Source organism: Palaemon carinicauda, chromosome 25 (genome assembly GCF_036898095.1).
Source record: "Palaemon carinicauda isolate YSFRI2023 chromosome 25, ASM3689809v2, whole genome shotgun sequence".
Taxonomy (NCBI): Eukaryota; Metazoa; Arthropoda; class Malacostraca; order Decapoda; family Palaemonidae; genus Palaemon; species Palaemon carinicauda.
Window position 1 is genome coordinate 45,804,639 of NC_090749.1, and position 20,000 is coordinate 45,824,638.

Genomic DNA, 20,000 nt, shown 5'->3' on the forward strand with positions numbered 1-20,000 from the left:
ATATATATATATATATATATATAAAAGTGTGTGTGTATATATATACTTTTATTGATATATTATTCCCTTACTACAGAGCCTCCAAGTCAGCTGGTGGGATGTGCCTACCACGAAGTGACCACCGATTCTGCCGCAGTGACTTGCTCAGCCGGATCAACCTCAGAGAAACTGACTCCCACGTATCATATCGAGGTATTATTTCAAATAAGTTCATTACAAATGAGGAAGTAGATAAGTAGATTCCATGATTACTGTCCATAGTGGGAGATTTGCTAAGCACCCTTTCAATTTGTGCTTTTAGACTCGTGATTCAGGCTGGCATGGGAATTAATAGCCAAAGAATAGTAGTAATAGAAAATAATATTATTAATTGTTAGAAGATGGTGGATGGTATTAAAGAGTAGTAGTAGTAAAAATAGTATTAATAGAAGAGGAAGGCAGATGATGAATATAAAAGTAGCAATGGTGTTGATGGAATTACTACCGGTGAAATTTGAGGTTAAAGCAAACATACATATATTTTATACACGATCACCTTCTTCTTCTTCTTCTTCTTCTTCTTCTTCTTCTTTAGGTACGTGAAGGCAACACCGTTATCCTGACGAAGAACAGCTCAAAGCCTCGCTTCAATTTGAGCACCCTTTCCCCTGGGAGAGATTACGTCCTGGCCATGTACGCCAGCCACCAAAAAGGGCGTGGAAAAGAGACCACCTTGCTTTTGAGAACGCCTACACCAAAGGCGGAGGAAGTCGCCCCTGAGAGGGTCTCAATAAATTGTAAGTTTCATTTAAAAGGTTAACCTAGATGCAAAGTTCATGGATATGTTCAAATATCATCATCCAAAGACTAGTTCAGTAGTCTGATTTTAAAGCTTCCTATAATTTTTCAGCTTGATGAAAGTTACTTATAATGCACTAATTTTTAAAGATTATTCTCCGTTTTTATTTCAAGAATTTACTATTGTGTCACATGCTAGCCGTACTAAATGATACTCTTAATGGTAATGTAGTTTATGTTAATTATAGTTTTGGGTCTTCTATGAAGGAAACCCATATTGCTGATATCATTACTTTTATTCATTTGTTTCATCTATAGAAATAAAGTTATTGTTATCAACAGTAAACAACGAACCGAGCAGCGACATTCTCCAACCTGACAGAGATGTAGAAGGAAGTGGATTGCCTGTCAACGCCATCGTAGGCGGTGCCGCAGCTGTGGCCATAGGCCTGGCTGGGGTCGTGGCAGTCATCTTGTTCTGCCGCGCCCGCTGCTCTCAGAACAACTCTCCTGGGAAATCGCAGCAGTTCCACCATGCATCGCATGACTCGCTCCTCGAGCTGCCCCACGGAACGATGTACCAGCCTTGTACCAGGCATCCTTCCAGAGGTTAGGTTCATTCATTTATCTATTCAATTCTACTAGAGAACAAGGAAGATGCTTTAGGTGTGTCCTGTTGAATTTGGCATTAAATTGAGTAGTAGGTAGTTGGTTGGCCACCCATTGATACTACTACTTGAGAATTATTAGGTCGTTTGACTGGCTACTAAGTACTATATTGGATCCCTCAGCTTATGACTCATTTTACCTTTGCCTACATATACACTGAATAGCCTGGCCTAATCTTTACACATTCCATTCTTTCCTCACACACCTGGAGACACTAACATAACTGTAAAATTCTGATTCACTCAAGGTGTCAGCTACTGAACTGTAATTGTTTAGTGGCTACTTTTCTCTTAGTAATAGTAGAGGAGACAATTAACTATGATAAGTAGATCTTGTAAGAGAAAGACACTCCAAAATCAAACCATTGTACTTTAGTCTTGGTTGGTGACATAGCCTTTGTTACTTGGTCTTCCACTGTCTTGGGTTAGATTTCTGCTGCTCTAGGGTACACCCAGGTACAGCATTTTGTCTGTTTCCTTATTTCCTATCCTCACTCGGCTATTTTACTTGTTAGAGCCACTGAGATTTTACAAACTGCTTTTCCAACTAGAGTTGAAGCTTAGCTAGTAATAATAATCATTAGTTATTTGGCGTTGTTGGTTCCAGTAGGATAGAGAAATATAGGGGCGTAGCAACCTCATGCGAAAATTACTTGATGAAAATCAAAAGAAAATCTCCCTTTCCTTACTGGTGACCTGCCACTGGTCAGTTCCTGTGATCAATCCCCTCTCAGATCTGAGAGATTCCACTGCAATACGACCTGACTGTCCCTCTGAGAGAGGGAACAGGCATTTGATTCTATGGCTGAGTAGTCTGGCGCATGTAAAAGAAATAGACATATAATGACAAGGACAGGTAATGGATGAACATTAAGAATATCAGAATAAGTCCCTTGAGATTGTAAAAGACGCAGAGGAAGGAAGAGAAGACGATTGATCGACGAACTAAGAAAGTTTACGGGCGAAGACTAACAGAGAAAGACCAGGAACAGACGCAAGTGGAAGAGCATGTCCGAGGCCTTTGTTCTGCAATTGACTAGTAAAGTAATGGTGAGGGTGATGATATATATATATATATATATATATATATATATATATATATATATATATATATATATATATAAATATATATATATATATATATATATATATATATATATATATATATATATATATATATATATATATTTGCGTGTATATATGTGTGTATATATGTGTGTGTATATGTATGTATATATGTGTATATATTATATATAAATATATATATTATATATATATATATATTATTATTATTATTATTATTACTATTGTTACTTGCTAAGCTAAAACCCTAGTTGGAAAAGCAGGATGCTATATGCCCAGGGGCCCTAACAGGGAAGATAGCCCAGTAGGTAGTAGGTTGGCCAGGGCACCAGCCGCCCGTTGAGATACTACCACTAGAGAGGTATTGGATCCTTTGACTGGCCAGACAGTAATGCATTGGATCCCTCTCTCTAGTCACGGCTTATTTTTTCTTTGCCTACACTTACACAGAATAGTTTGGCCTATTCTTTACATATTCTCGTCTTTCCTCATACATCTGACAACAATGAGATACTTAACACATCTTCACCCAAGGGGTTAATTACTGTACTGCAATTTGTTCAGTGTACTTTCCTCTTGGTAAGGGTAGAAGAGACTCTTTAGCTGTGGTAAGCAGCTCTTCTAGGAGAAGGACACTCCAAAATTAAACCACTGTTCTCTAGTCTTGGGTAGTGCCATAGCCTCTGTACCATGGTCTTCCACTGTCTTGGGTTGGAGTTCTCTTGCTTGAGGGTACACTCAGGCACACTATTCTATCTTATTTTTTTTTTCTTCCTCTTGTTTTTTTGAAATGGTGTGTTGGGCAGGCTTAATAGAAGGGCCATGGATGCCTGGTGGTTTATCAAGAGGTTGTCTTTTCCTTTTTCTGATTATTTTTCTTCTCAAAACCATCCTTACTGTCCTCCCTTCAGTAGAAGTGGCTATCCTGGAGGGTATTTAGCCTTGCATGGTGTATCGGCTCCTCCATGTTGACCAGTTTTTCCGACTTTTTACTATAGTCTATGGGTATCATCAATCACTTTGTTTATAATTCTGTACGTATTGTTTTTGTTATAATTCTTGTTAATCTAGTTTTTAAGTATGCTGTCTCTTTTTTATTTCTATTAATTCTTATGCTGTCTGGAGACATTGAGCGAAATCCGGGACCAGTACGTCCTAGATTTCGTCAATGTCGTCTTCTGTATTGCAATATTCGTGGTCTTCATGCAAATATCCAAGACCTTACAGTTGCGTCCAGACAGTATGATATTCTTTTGTGCTCAGAAACTTTGGTTTCTAATATGAGGCACTCATCTGAGCTCCTTATAACTGGTTTTAAGAAGCCAATAATGTTGAAACGTGATGCCATCCCTAGGGCCAGGGGAATGGCGGTGTATATTAGGACCGAGTACCCTGCTTCTCATAAATCCTGCTATCAATGTGGATGTCATGAGATTCAGGTAATAAAAGTTTGTGGCAGGCATAACAACTTTTATTTATGTTCGATCTACCGGAATCCAGACATGGATGATTCTATCTTCGATTGTCTTCTTACCATTATGGCTAAGATACAAGAAGATGATAGAAAGGCTTCTTTTGTCTTTGTTGGTGATTTTAATGCTCACCATAGGGAGTGGTTAAGTTCTATCTCTCCTACCGATCGCCATGGCTTAAGAGCTTTAGACTTTGCCTCTGAATCAGGCTGTGAGCAAATCATAAATGAAGCTACTCACAGGTCTGGTAATTGCTTGGACCTTGTATACACTGACTCCCCTGGCGTTATAACTGGTAAGGTTGGTTCTCCAGTCGGGACATCTGATCATGCCTTGATTTCATTATTAGTGAAGACTGAGCAGCCTGTCCCTGATATATCATATTCTTGTAAAATTTATATGAAATCTCAAGCAGACTGGAATGGGATTTTACATGATCTTTTGTTCTTGAATTGGTCACAATTATATAATAGTGTAGATCCTGTTGTCCCTTTGAATGAGAATTTAGTCAACATAATTGATAGGCGTATCCCTTCTCGTGTGCTAAGGTACCGAGTGATGGACAAACCGTGGTTCAATGATGATTGTAGACGTGCTTTTTTGGAGAAGCAGGAGGCCTATCAACTTTGGAAGGGTAACAGATCAGATTTGACCTGGAACAACTATACTCAGCTTCGAGCTTTTGCTCAGAGAGTTTATGCCTCAACTGAAAAGGAGTACAATTTAACCATAAAAGAAACCCTTTCTGGTACAACTCAGGAACATAAATGATGGTCTACCCTTAAATCTGCACTCTTTGGTGTAGATGCAACAGTTCCTCCTTTACTTAAACCAGATGGCTCAGTCACTCACTGTCCAAAGGAAAAGGCAACCCTTTTGGCTGATGTTTTTGACAGTAAACAGAGTAATGAAAAACTTGAACTTCCTCATTCCTGTTTTCCTGAGGCTAAACTAACTAGTTTAGCTTTTCGATCTCGTGAGATTAAAGCTCTGTTGATGGACCTAGATGCTTATGGAGGTGTAGACCCAAATGGTATTTTTCCTTTGTTTTTTATAAAGACAGCAGATTTCTTAGATCCAAAGTTATCTGTTATTTTGCGCAAGTTAGCAAGAAGAGGAGCTTTTAGCACTAGTTGGAGAATTGGTAATGTTACTCCTCTATGTAAATGTGTTTGTGGTAGCTCAAATCCCACTGATTACCGCCCAATTTCCATAACTCCCATATTATCTAAAGTTTTTGAACGTCTTCTGGCAAAACGTCTTAATAGGTTTGCTGAAGGTAATCATCTCTTCCCTAGTTTGCAATTTGGTTTTCGTAAAGGCCTTGGAGCATGTGATGCCCTTCTTACAATCTCCAATGCTGTACAGAAATCCCTTGATTGTGGTCGGGAAGTTCGTATGATTGGCCTTGATTTTAGTGCTGCCTTTGACCGTGTTAATCATGAGGCCCTTGTTTTCAAACTGAAACAGTTGGGAGTGGGTGGGTCGTTTCTTAGCATTATTATTGATTTTTTAAGTAATAGATCTCAAAGAGTTGTTGTTGATGGGCACCATAGTGATTATAGGAATGTGATATCCTTTGTTCCACAGGGTAGTGTTCTTGGCCCATTACTTTTCATACTATATACACATGACATGTGGTTTGGCCTAGAAAACAAGCTTGTTGCATATGCAGATGATGCTACTCTCTTTGCATCAATTCCATCCCCTGAATGTAGATCTAGGGTTGGTGAATCCCTTAATAGAGATTTAGCTAGAATTAGTGCATGGTGCAAATTATGGGGTATGAAGTTGAATCCTAACAAAACTCAAAGTATGATTGTAAGTAGGTCAAGGACGGTGGTTCCTCAACATCCGGATCTCAGTATTGATAATGTTTCTTTAAATATGTATGACTCTTTCAAAATTTTAGGTGTGATTCTCGACAGTAAATTTACTTTTGAGAAACATATAAGGTCTGTGTCTTCTTCAATTTCACAAAAAATAGGCTTATTGAGAAAGTCTTTCAAGATTTTCGGTGATCAATCTATTCTGAAGAAGTGTTTTAATTCTTTCATTCTACCTTGTTTTGAGTATTGTTCTCCTGTCTGGTGTTCAGCTGCTGATTCTCATCTTAATTTGTTGGACAGAAACTTACGGTCTATTAAATTTCTTATTCCTGATCTAGATATTAATCTCTGGCACCGTCGTTCAATTAGTTCATTATGTATGTTGCATAAGATTTTTCACAACTCTGACCATCCTTTACATTCAGATCTCCCTGGACAATTCTATCCTGTTCGTAATACTAGGCAGGCAGTTAATTCTAATAGCCAGGCCTTCTCCATCACGAGGCTCAATACTACGCAGTACTCTAGAAGTTTTATTCCAGCTGTGACCAAGTTGTGGAATGATCTTCCTAATCGGGTGGTTGAATCAGTAGAACTTCAAAAGTTCAAAGTTGGAGCAAATGCTTTTTTGTTGACCAGGCGGACATAGTCTTTTTATAGTCTATTTATGACATATTTGTTTTTGATGTTGTTGATAGTTTATTATATGACATGTCTGTTTTGACGTTGTTTCTTATTTTAGAATGATTTATTGTTAATTTGTTCTCTTCATTTATTTATTTCCTTATTTCCTTTCCTCACTGGGCTATTTTTCCCTGTTGGAGCCCCTGGGCTTATAGCATCTTGCTTTTCCAACTAGGGTTGTAGCTTGGATAGTAATAATAATAATAATAATAATAATGAGGAAAGGAAACAAGGAAAAATAAAATATTTTAAAAACAGTAATATTAACCTAAATCTTTCATTTATAAACTATAAAAACTTGAACAAAATAAGAGGAAGAGAAATTAGATAGACGAGAGTGCCCAAGTGTACCCTCAAGCAAGAGAAATCTAACCCAAGATAGTGGGAAACCATGGTACAGGGGTTATGGCACTACCCAAGATTAGAGAACAATGGTTTGATTTTGCAGAGTCCTTCTCCTAGAAGAGCTGCTTACCATAGCTAAAAAGTCTCATCTACCCTTGCCAAGAGGAAAGTAGCCATTGAACTATTAAAGTGCAGTAGTTAACCCTTTGGATGAAGAAGAATTGTTTGGTAATCTGTGTTGTCAGGTGAATGAAGACGAGGAGAATCTATAAAGAATATGACAGACTTTAGAAGTGCGAAGCTAAACAAGTTATCTATTGTCTACATGAATGATCGGCCAGCAAGAATAGACACTGCCAAACTTCAACTACTTGAGCAGTCATGAGGCTGGCCGTGGGTTTAACAACTTTCTCCCATAAATACATGATGAAAACGTAAAAGGTCACTTCTGCCGCAAACCCCATGAGAGAGAGAGAGAGAGAGAGAGAGAGAGAGAGAGAGAGAGAGAGAGAGAGAGAGAGAGAGAGAGAGAGAGAGAGAGAGAGAGAGCGCGTTCTTGCGATGAATGGGGAGAGATTGTCTTCAATGCATTTGATGCTGGTTTGTTTCCTACGGAAATATGGAGCAGGAGTTGGGGTGATCCTGGCTTCCTCTTTGAAGTTTTTCTATAAGAGTTTCTATTTATTATTAATTTAAAAGTTTTTGGTACTGTTTTTGGTTAAACACACGCACACACACAAACACACACACACACATATATATAAATATATATATATATATATATATATATATATATATATATATATATATATGTATATATATATATATATATATATATATACATATATATATAAATACATATATATATATATATATATATATATATATATATATATATATATATATATATCATCAGCCATAACTAGTCAACAGCAAGATAAAGTCCTCATAATGGCCCATCCACTCGTTTCTGTTTATGGCCTTTCTGTCTTTGTGCCAGTTTATACCCTACAATTTTCTTAGTTCAACACAATCGTCTACTCTTCCTTCCTCTGCTTCTTTTGTAATCACTAGGTACCCAAATTGTTATTATTAATGGCCATATATTATCCGTCTTTCTCATATGTCCTGGCTATGTCCATTTAACTTCCTTACATCATGTTAGAATACCCTCAACATTAGTTTGATCTCGTATTCATGTTGCTCTTTTTCTATCTCGTAGTGTTATTCCCATCATTATTCTTTCCATGGCTTTATGAGTTTTAACTTACTTTTGTTCAAAGGCTTTACCAAGGTTTTAAGTTTCTGATGTACAAGTTAACACTGGTTGTACCATCTGATTAAATAATTTTCTTTTTAGGAAAAGTGTTATTTTACATTTTATAATCTAATCTTTTTTACCAAAAGGTCTGCATCCCATGCTTATTCTACTTTTAATTTCATTCACTTATCTATGGAAAAAACTTACTGTCTGTCTTAAGTACGTATATTCATCTCTAGAGGTTAATCAAGAACACTTATTCATTTTTTGTTCTACATTTCTGCTTTCTCTATTCAAATTTTTCACTATTTTTGGCAGTTCTTTCGAAGACTCCCTGCAAATCTTAAATTGTTAAGGTATTCCCCATTAATCTATTTCCTATATTTTCTCAATCTAATTTGTTGAAAACTTCTTCTAGGCATGCTGTGAATAATTTAGGAGAGATTTGATCTCCCTGTCTAACTCAGTGGGAATTTTCTATCTTCTTGTAGTTTTTAGTTCAAACATAAACTTCTTAAATTTCTTGTCTTCGAACAGCTTTCATAAATGCGTGAGTTTTGAGAGAATATAAAGCTTTCTCATAGTCTAAAAATGTCATACATAATGGTTTGTCATATTCTGATGCTTTTTTCATTAACTGGTTAATTACATGGACATAGTCAACTGTTTAATAACCACTTCTAAAGCCTGTCTTCCCTCTTGGTTTATTAAAGTCTATATATCTTTCTATTCAACATAATGTTACTTTTATAAAATATTTTATATTACTGAGAGTAAACTTATTGGGCGGTAATTTTTCAGGTTCTCTGTCTCTCTTTTTGCGTGATTTTTAAAGGTGATTTTGACATTTATTACACTTACAGTATTGCAGTTTACTTATTATGGGTGATTATACATACATACATACATATATATATATATATATATATATATATATATATATATATATATATATATATATATATATATGTATGTATGTATGTATGTATATGTATGTGTATATATATGTATATATGTATATATATATAAATATATATATATATATATATATATATATATATATATATATATATATATATAGATATATATATATATATATATATATATATATATATATATATATATATAGATATATATATATATATATATATATATATATATATATATATACACATATACATACATGTATATACACATATATATGTACATGCATACACACAAATATATATATATATATATATATATATATATATATATATATATATATATATATATATATATATATATACATATATACATATATATACACATATATACATATATATATACACATATATATATATATATATATATATATATATATATATATATATATATATATATATATATATATATATATATATATATATATATCATCAGAGAAGGTGGCGGCAACCAGTAATTTGCATTTTTCAAAGTGGACAGGGAAATAGGCAGTTCTAAAATTCCATTTATTATATATCCCGACGTTTCGTGATCGTCATTATCACATCTTCCAGGGCTACAAATAAGAAGTACATATATAACATTAAGAAACAGTAATAAAAAAAATATACAAATATAAAAAATGTAAAAAGTAAAAATTAGTAAAAAACTAAAAATTCAAGTAAAAGTATACATAAAACAGAAGTGGAACCAACCTCGCAGAAGCGCATATAAAAACTGAATGGCATCAACAATTACAGAACAAAATAAAGAAATCTATGACAAGTACAATTGAGTGGAGGAAGTTTGGGCGTTTAACGACGGAACCAGTGTTTTAATAAAAATTTACTCCAGAATAGGCAAGTCATGGTAATTAGATACCTGTCCTATAATGCTAAAATCTTTATTGTCTATATTTATTTTGCAAATTTTAGTATGATTGCGAATATTTGAATATTCTGGATTGGATATTCTGCAACCTGTTCGAAAACTAACACCTCTATGAGAGTCAATTCTGACCTTCAACAACCTCTTGGTAGATCCTACGTAGGTCCCAGAGTTACACTTTGGGCAAATATATCGATACACTACACCAGAGGACATCAAAGGACTCAATCGATCCTTAAAGCGAAAAACCGAGCCAACTGTGAGAGGATTCTTGGGAATTAAGTTTACTACAACAGCTGGAAAATGTTGTTGTATGATTTTTGTAAACTTCTGTCTAAAGGAATCATCATGCATAAAAGGAAAACTCGCGTAAAATTTGAGCTTAGGTACTGTTGTTATTTTTGGAGTCTGAGCCAATTTATCATTTAAAAATTTGTTGAGATGCTTAAAAAATAATTTAGTCGGGAAACAGTTTTTCTTAAAATAATCACATAAGTAAAGCACTTCAGTATGAAAATATTCCCAACTAGAAGTAAGAAGGAATGCTCTGTGGAGAAGAGTAAAAACAGAGTTTAATTTAAAATTGTAAAAACAAGAGCTATAAAAATTCGAACCTAATCCAGTAAAAGTCTTTTTTCTAAAAACCGTGGTATTAAAACCTTCTCTCTCTCTAGAAACTAACACATCTAAAAAATTTAATTTATTTCCTTCCTCCTTTTCTATTGTGAACTTTATATTATTGTGCTGTGAATTAGCAAAATTCATGAAGGAGTCAGCACAGAATTCATTTCTGAATAAAGCGAAGGTGTCATCAACATATCTGACATAAAACAGTGGATGGTACCTCAAAGGGCAATTTTCAAGCATGGTCTCCTCCAGGGAGCACATAAAAATGTTAGCAAAAGTGGGTCCCAGAGGGGAACCCATAGCCATACCATCCACTTGTTTATACAACTTGCCATTAAAAACAAAGGCGGTGTCCAGCACCGCCAACTCTAAAAGTTTCTTAAAAGACGTGCGATTAAAAGAATTAAAAGTGGCATTAGGTTCTAAAAATAATTTGTTTAAAATAATATCTATTGTTTCCTCCACAGGTACATTCGTAAATAATGACTCAACATCAAGACTAGTCATAAAAAGATCTGAGTCCTGAGATGTTATGGCTTCCTTAAATGCATAGGAGTTACTAAGTGAAAATGAATTTTTTGTTAGAGGTTCTAGTAAGGGAATGAGGAATTTAGCTAGTTTGTAATTTGGTGTATTTAAAGAAGATAATATAGGCCTCAGTGGAATATTAGGTTTGTGGATTTTGGGCAAACCATATAGAATGCCGTATGAAGACCCTGAACAAAACAAATTTTGATAATTAGTATCACTTATAGAATTTTCATTTTTAAGTGTTTTTAAAAACCTGTTAATTTTATCCTCAGTTTTAAAGATATTAAAATCTGGTTCCCCTAGTTTCACAAATTTAGACTCGTCATTTAAAATATTCTCCATTTTACCCACGTATTCCTCTCTCTCTCCAGTATTACAGTCCCTTTTCCTTTATCTGGTTTAGTAATGACAAGGTTCTCTCTTTTGGCCAGCATTTTCAGTATATCAAAATCAGTTCTCCTAAAAAAGGGTGTCCACCTGGTTTTAAGTTTTCGGAATGCAGTGTGCGACAGTTCAAATAGTTGAGATTGCAGGTTACCAAGATTAATGTCAAAGGGCAGAGATTTAAGCCTTTGAAATAATGACTCAAGAGGTAGAAAAAACTTGCAGTAGTTAGGTTTAAAGTTCGGAAGACAAAAATCCAACCCAAGCGATAATAGAAACTCTTCCCTTTTTGACAAAACATATTTAGAATAATTAAAAACAGTGGTTCGGTCTTTGTTAAAATTTGGAATAAAAACACCCAAGCTTCTAGGTTTCCTGTTGTGACAATCTTGTACGGTAGAAACGTACTCAGAAATACTCTTATTAAAAAGTTTTTTAAAAATTATTGAGTCAATCAAGGTAAAAGTGTTACATACATTTCTAAGACTACTGTTGATGACATCGTTATGCTTGTTAACAGATTTTTGTTTATTCGTTATTTCTATTTCTAAAAGATATTTGGTGGCATCATGATAAAATTGTGATTGGTACAAAGACGATCTATACAGTTTAAATTTTACAAAATTAGGTACAATGTTGTTCAATTGGCAATACTGAAGAAATTCTAGATCAAGTTTGGCCTTTTCAAATTTCCTGACACGCCTCTCGAGAGTCCTGCACTGCGAGAGTAGTTCAGCTCCGTAGCGTTGTCGAACAAGCTCGTGGAAATGAAGGAAGCCTCTTGATCTAATGCGAAGTAGAAAAAGCAGTACGTAGAAAAAGCTTTGAAATTCCATGTTGAAGGCAGTTCTCTGTTGGTTCCACTCACATCTACGCCCAAGTTGAAATAAGTCCAAGAGACATCATCAGAGAAGGTGGCGGCAACCAGTAATTTGCATTTTTCAAAGTGGACAGGGAAATAGGCAGTTCTAAAATTCCATTTATTATATATCCCGACGTTTCGTGATCGTCATTATCACATCTTCCAGGGCTACAAATAAGAAGTACATATATAACATTAAGAAACAGTAATAAAAAAAATATACAAATATAAAAAATGTAAAAAGTAAAAATTAGTAAAAAACTAAAAATTCAATAGATATTATTTTAAACAAATTATTTTTAGAACCTAATGCCACTTTTAATTCTTTTAATCGCACGTCTTTTAAGAAACTTTTAGAGTTGGCGGTGCTGGACACCGCCTTTGTTTTTAATGGCAAGTTGTATAAACAAGTGGATGGTATGGCTATGGGTTCCCCTCTGGGACCCACTTTTGCTAACATTTTTATGTGCTCCCTGGAGGAGACCATGCTTGAAAATTGCCCTTTGAGGTACCATCCACTGTTTTATGTCAGATATGTTGATGACACCTTCGCTTTATTCAGAAATGAATTCTGTGCTGACTCCTTCATGAATTTTGCTAATTCACAGCACAATAATATAAAGTTCACAATAGAAAAGGAGGAAGGAAATAAATTAAATTTTTTAGATGTGTTAGTTTCTAGAGAGAGAGAAGGTTTTAATACCACGGTTTTTAGAAAAAAGACTTTTACTGGATTAGGTTCGAATTTTTATAGCTCTTGTTTTTACAATTTTAAATTAAACTCTGTTTTTACTCTTCTCCACAGAGCATTCCTTCTTACTTCTAGTTGGGAATATTTTCATACTGAAGTGCTTTACTTATGTGATTATTTTAAGAAAAACTGTTTCCCGACTAAATTATTTTTTAAGCATCTCAACAAATTTTTAAATGATAAATTGGCTCAGACTCCAAAAATAACAACAGTACCTAAGCTCAAATTTTACGCGAGTTTTCCTTTTATGCATGATGATTCCTTTAGACAGAAGTTTACAAAAATCATACAACAACATTTTCCAGCTGTTGTAGTAAACTTAATTCCCAAGAATCCTCTCACAGTTGGCTCGGTTTTTCGCTTTAAGGATCGATTGAGTCCTTTGATGTCCTCTGGTGTAGTGTATCGATATATTTGCCCAAAGTGTAACTCTGGGACCTACGTAGGATCTACCAAGAGGTTGTTGAAGGTCAGAATTGACTCTCATAGAGGTGTTAGTTTTCGAACAGGTTGCAGAATATCCAATCCAGAACATTCAAATATTCGCAATCATACTAAAATTTGCAAAATAAATATAGACAATAAAGATTTTAGCATTATAGGACAGGTATCTAATTACCATGACTTGCCTATTCTGGAGTCAATTTTTATTAAAACACTGGTTCCGTCGTTAAACGCCCAAACTTCCTCCACTCAATTGTACTTGTCATAGATTTCTTTATTTTGTTCTGTAATTGTTGATGCCATTCAGTTTTTATATGCGCTTCTGCGAGGTTGGTTCCACTTCTGTTTTATGTATACTTTTACTTGAATTTTTAGTTTTTTACTAATTTTTACTTTTTACATTTTTTATATTTGTATATTTTTTTTATTACTGTTTCTTAATGTTATATATGTACTTCTTATTTGTAGCCCTGGAAGATGTGATAATGACGATCACGAAACGTCGGGATATATAATAAATGGAATTTTAGAACTGCCTATTTCCCTGTCCACTTTGAAAAATGCAAATTACTGGTTGCCGCCACCTTCTCTGATGATGTCTCTTGGACTTATTTCAACTTGGGCGTAGATGTGAGTGGAACCAACAGAGAACTGCCTTCAACATGGAATTTCAAAGCTTTTTCTACGTACTGCTTTTTCTACTTCGCATTAGATCAAGAGGCTTCCTTCATTTCCACGAGCTTGTTCGACAACGCTACGGAGCTGAACTACTCTCGCAGTGCAGGACTCTCGAGAGGCGTGTCAGGAAATTTGAAAAGGCCAAACTTGATCTAGAATTTCTTCAGTATTGCCAATTGAACAACATTGTACCTAATTTTGTAAAATTTAAACTGTATAGATCGTCTTTGTACCAATCACAATTTTATCATGATGCCACCAAATATCTTTTAGAAATAGAAATAACGAATAAACAAAAATCTGTTAACAAGCATAACGATGTCATCAACAGTAGTCTTAGAAATGTATGTAACACTTTTACCTTGATTGACTCAATAATTTTTAAAAAACTTTTTAATAAGAGTATTTCTGAGTATGTTTCTACCGTACAAGATTGTCACAACAGGAAACCTAGAAGCTTGGGTGTTTTTATTCCAAATTTTAACAAAGACCGAACCACTGTTTTTAATTATTCTAAATATGTTTTGTCAAAAAGGGAAGAGTTTCTATTATCGCTTGGGTTGGATTTTTGTCTTCCGAACTTTAAACCTAACTACTGCAAGTTTTTTCTACCTCTTGAGTCATTATTTCAAAGGCTTAAATCTCTGCCCTTTGACATTAATCTTGGTAACCTGCAATCTCAACTATTTGAACTGTCGCACACTGCATTCCGAAAACTTAAAACCAGGTGGACACCCTTTTTTAGGAGAACTGATTTTGATATACTGAAAATGCTGGCCAAAAGAGAGAACCTTGTCATTACTAAACCAGATAAAGGAAAAGGGACTGTAATACTGGAGAGAGAGGAATACGTGGGTAAAATGGAGAATATTTTAAATGACGAGTCTAAATTTGTGAAACTAGGGGAACCAGATTTTAATAATATCTTTAAAACTGAGGATAAAATTAACAGGTTTTTAAAAACACTTAAAAATGAAAATTCTATAAGTGATACTAATTATCAAAATTTGTTTTGTTCAGGGTCTTCATACGGCATTCTATATGGTTTGCCCAAAATCCACAAACCTAATATTCCACTGAGGCCTATATTATCTTCTTTAAATACACCAAATTACAAACTTTTTTTTTTTTTCTTTTTATTAAAAAGTCAAATTACATATTCTTTACAATTACATTATTTACAGTATAAACATATTTAATTGCACTTTTCTATAAACAAACCCATCTAATTTAACAATATACAAATTCACACATCTTGATTTTAATTTTCAGTCACTCAAAAACAAAAATTTATATACTTTTTGGTGAACATTTTATACATTCTTTCTTTATAGATATTTTTCAAAAGCCACCGATCATATTGAAATTTACTCTTAAGAAAGGCATCTGTTTCCTCTTTCGTATATCGTTTCTTCTTACTTACCCAAACAGCATATAAATAACCAACTATCAATACAGTGGCGCTATTATAATCCTTTTTCGTCCTATATTTGTAATTGAACATTAATGTGTTTAAAAAATTGTCCCTGTTTATGTCACAAGTATGAAATAATACATTTTTGACATACATCAATATTGTCTGGATGTGCCTGCAAAAGTAAAATATATGCAAACTATATTCAACATCATCGCAATGATCACATTTATCACTCTCTCTGATATTCAACATTTTCAGACGATTATTTGTCGCCAAAGTTTCATGAGCGTATTTAAAGGCAAACTCTCTCTCCATGATGCCAATGAAAGGTTTGTTTATGCTGTCCCATACCATTTTCCAGTCCAAAAATGGATAACTCCCTTCAATTTTTGGGACAATCTCGGGCCTTATGAAATTATAACAATCTTTAGAACTTAAGTTAGGAAATTTTGCATGGTGATAAACTTTTCTGATTACATTAATTGCAACTGAATAAAATGATGTTGACACAAATGAAACCTCATTTATTTCCTTCAAGTCCAACAAAAAACTAATTCTCATCTTGCAATAGAAATTACTTAAACCAATATCCTTTCTAATATCATTAAGAGCTGTTGAACTGAAAATCGCCAAGGACTTAAAATAAACATTTATAATACCCAATCCACCTTTCTCTTTCGACAAACAAAGAGTATCTCTACCCACAGGATGGTAAGTTCCCTGCCATATATATCGGAATACATGCATATTTATTTGAGCAATGTACTTTTTCAAAGGAGGCAAAGTGTGTGATATATACCAAACTTTGGACAAAACTAGTGAATTAACAATAATAGCTCTTTGGAAAATAGATAATTGTCTTTGACTTAGCATATCTATGGATATTTTAATATTTTTAGTAAGGCGAGACCAATTTTCTTCACATGTAACCTCAAAATCACTATAATAAATTATACCAAGAATTTTGATACTTTCAACAGTTTTCAACCAACTGATAGGCCAAATTTTTCGGTTTTCCCATTTCCCAAACCCAATTATACTAGTTTTGTCCTTGTTTAGCTGTGCACCTGTCGCAAGTTCAAACCATTGTACTTCTTTATAACACTCTCTAACTGAATCATCAGTTGACAAGATCACGGATGAGTCATCTGCATAACCTTGCAGGCATATATTTACATTGTTTGGAAGGCTAGGCCCTATTATCTTGTTATTGCTCTTTATTGCTCTATACAAAGGTTCTTGAAATATACAATATAACAGCATTGACATAGGGCAGCCTTGTCTTACTGACCTTTTAATACAAAAAGTTGAACTCATAAACCCATTTACCAAGATACTACTTACACAATCTTTGTACAGTATTCTAACTAGAGCCACAAATTCATCTGGTAGACCAAATTTCTTCATCACTTTAAAAACAAAATCCATATTAACTCTATCAAAAGCCTTAGACCAGTCTAAGCTTAGAATTGCTAAGTCTTCACTCTTTTGTTTTGTATGAAAAATTACATCTCGAATCGTATTATTACAATTCACAATCGACCTTTCCTTCACTGCACAATATTGTTCTGGGGAGATAATCTTCCCAATAACACATCTCAATCTGTTTGCTAAAACCTTAGCAAAGATTTTATAGTCAACATTCAAAAGGGATATAGGTCTCCAGTTCTCCACCAAAGATAGATCTCCTATTTTAGCTAATAATTTTATTACACCCAAATTTTGACTATCTGACATATATTTCTCAGTCACAATGGATTTGAACACTTCCATAACGTCAGACTTTATTACAGACCAAAACTTTTTGTAGAATTCTATAGGAAGTCCATCATACCCTGGTGATCTTCCTTTACACATACTCTTGATAGCATCGAAAACCTCAATTTCCTCTAATTCTCTACTTAAAAAACTTACATCTTCCTGGTTTAGGACAGAATGGCATAGGTTAAGAAAATAATCTTGACTTTTTACCTGACCAGTTACCTTACTAAACAATTTTTCAAAGTGCTCCTTTATAAAAACAGAAATTCCCTCTGTGCTTTCTACAATGGAACCATCTGCTTGTTTTATGTTAGTAATGCGTGTATGATTTTTCTTTTTCTCAGCACCAAGTAGATGTGCAGATATTTTTTCCCCAGTTGTACGATCATTTAGTTTGGCTCTTATCTTTATACCCTCTAATATCTCATTCTGGATGTCACAAATCCTAGTCTTAAGAATCTTAATATTTTCATAATTTACACTAGTTTTATAGTTAATATCATAAAGTTGACGCAATCTTGTTTGTAATAAGTTCAGCAATCCATACTTTTCTTGAGAAATTTTTTTACATAATTTGACAAAGAATTTTTTACATTGTGATTTTGCCCAGTCCCACCATAAGAGTATGTTATCAAATGTACCCTTTTTCTGCTTTATAAACTGCCATACATGTAAAAAGTTTTCTTCAATTTCATCAGAATCTAAAACTTTAACATTCAACTTCCAATACCCTGTGCCAATTTTTTGTGTGTTTATGTTTAATTTCAAAACAACCATACTATGATCTGAAAAACTTATTGGAATGGTGTCTACAGATGTTATATTATCAAATAATTTTACCGTATAAATCCTGTCTATTCTGGATCCATAGTTTTCCCGTATATAAGTGTATTCTAATATCCTGTTTGTGAATTTGTAATTATCTCTCAGAGCAAGGTTTTTCACGAGAGTACTCATAGACTTAGACAGTAAAGCTTTGTTATTATTACTGCAATCTCTTGTGCATGTTATACAGTTGAAATCACCTCCAAAAATAAGATAATCAATATTATGTCGCAGGTAATACAATATTTCATTCCTGAAAAAGTCTTCCCTTTCAGCAAATTTACTGGCACCAGATGGAGCATACACATTTATAATAGGTATAATGCAGTTATTGTAACATACCCTTACACCAACAATTCTACCGTTAGTATCCATCTCCTTGGTTAAAAGTTTAACATTTGTTTTATTATTTATACAAATCATTGTACCTCCTTTTAAATTGATTGATGGATTGAACACTATACACATAAAATTAGCGAGATAACTCAACCCTGAAATATCTTTTACGTTATGTTCTTGAATCAACATAATATCAATTTTATAGTACATGATAAGGGACACAACTTTCATTTGTTTAATTACCTCATTTAAGCCATTAATATTTAAAGTGGCAACAGAAAGAGCCATTACAACAACGAACACTGAAACAATTACTTTTTCTTTTTCTTTGACAACCTATCTTTTCCATTCATTTTTTCTTCCTTCCTTTTTTCTTTATTGGATTTTCCTCTAATTAACTTTAATTTACCTACAGTATCTAAATCTATGTTCCACTGGCCTTTTGGCATCACGTCTGAGCCTTTATCATAATTTTTCAAATCGTCTTCAATATCACTGACTTTATTTACCTCTATATCCATGTCACGTTCTTCAGTAGCACCATCCACTGATTCATCATCCCTATGCACTGAAACCGCTATATTGATTTCCTTAAGATTTCCCGGTTCTTCATTTACAGCATCTTCAACGGGAAAGAGACTTTCAACAGTGTAAGGAATACGAGGTTCATCTTGTGATGGAAGTCCCTTATCCTCAGTTATTTCGGTAACTTGAGAAGCTCCTTCAGGTGCACTTTTTATTGCAAAGATGTCACTATCACTGTCGGTATCTGTTAAATTATCACCATTACCTGGAACATGACCCTCCAGGTCACGTGATCGACCTTCTATTTCGACTGGGTGTTGATGAACAGCAGCAACATCAACATTCTTGGATGAGGGAATGGTCACTAGTTGTTCTCCTACTGCTTCGCATAAGTCGCCTATCTGGTCCTCTCCGTGGTTGCTGGATTCTTCTTTATCATTTTCAATACTCTTTCCATCACATGGTTGCTCCACATTTGCTTCATTACCTGTTGCCAGTTGAACATCAGGAGTAACATCTTCCGATATCCGACCCTTATCAGAATCCTTGCCGGGCATTGCTGGGAAATCATTCAAATTAAAAATATTTAACTTAGGTTCACTATCCATATTACAGTTAACTGCCATATGAGAGTCTCTTCCGCACTTGTAACACGTCTTTTTCTGACCATTATATAAAAACACAACATTATAACCACAAATATTTATGGAGGATGGGATATTTTTCTTTATTTCCATTTTCACAGTGCGTGTTCCATTTTCTAGACCATTTGCTCTCCCATGAGAAAAGGTATTATGTCTGAGATGAAGAACTTTCCCATACTGTTCGAGGACACTAATTAAAAGGGAGTCTTCTATATCAAAGTGTGCATAACGTATTGATACAT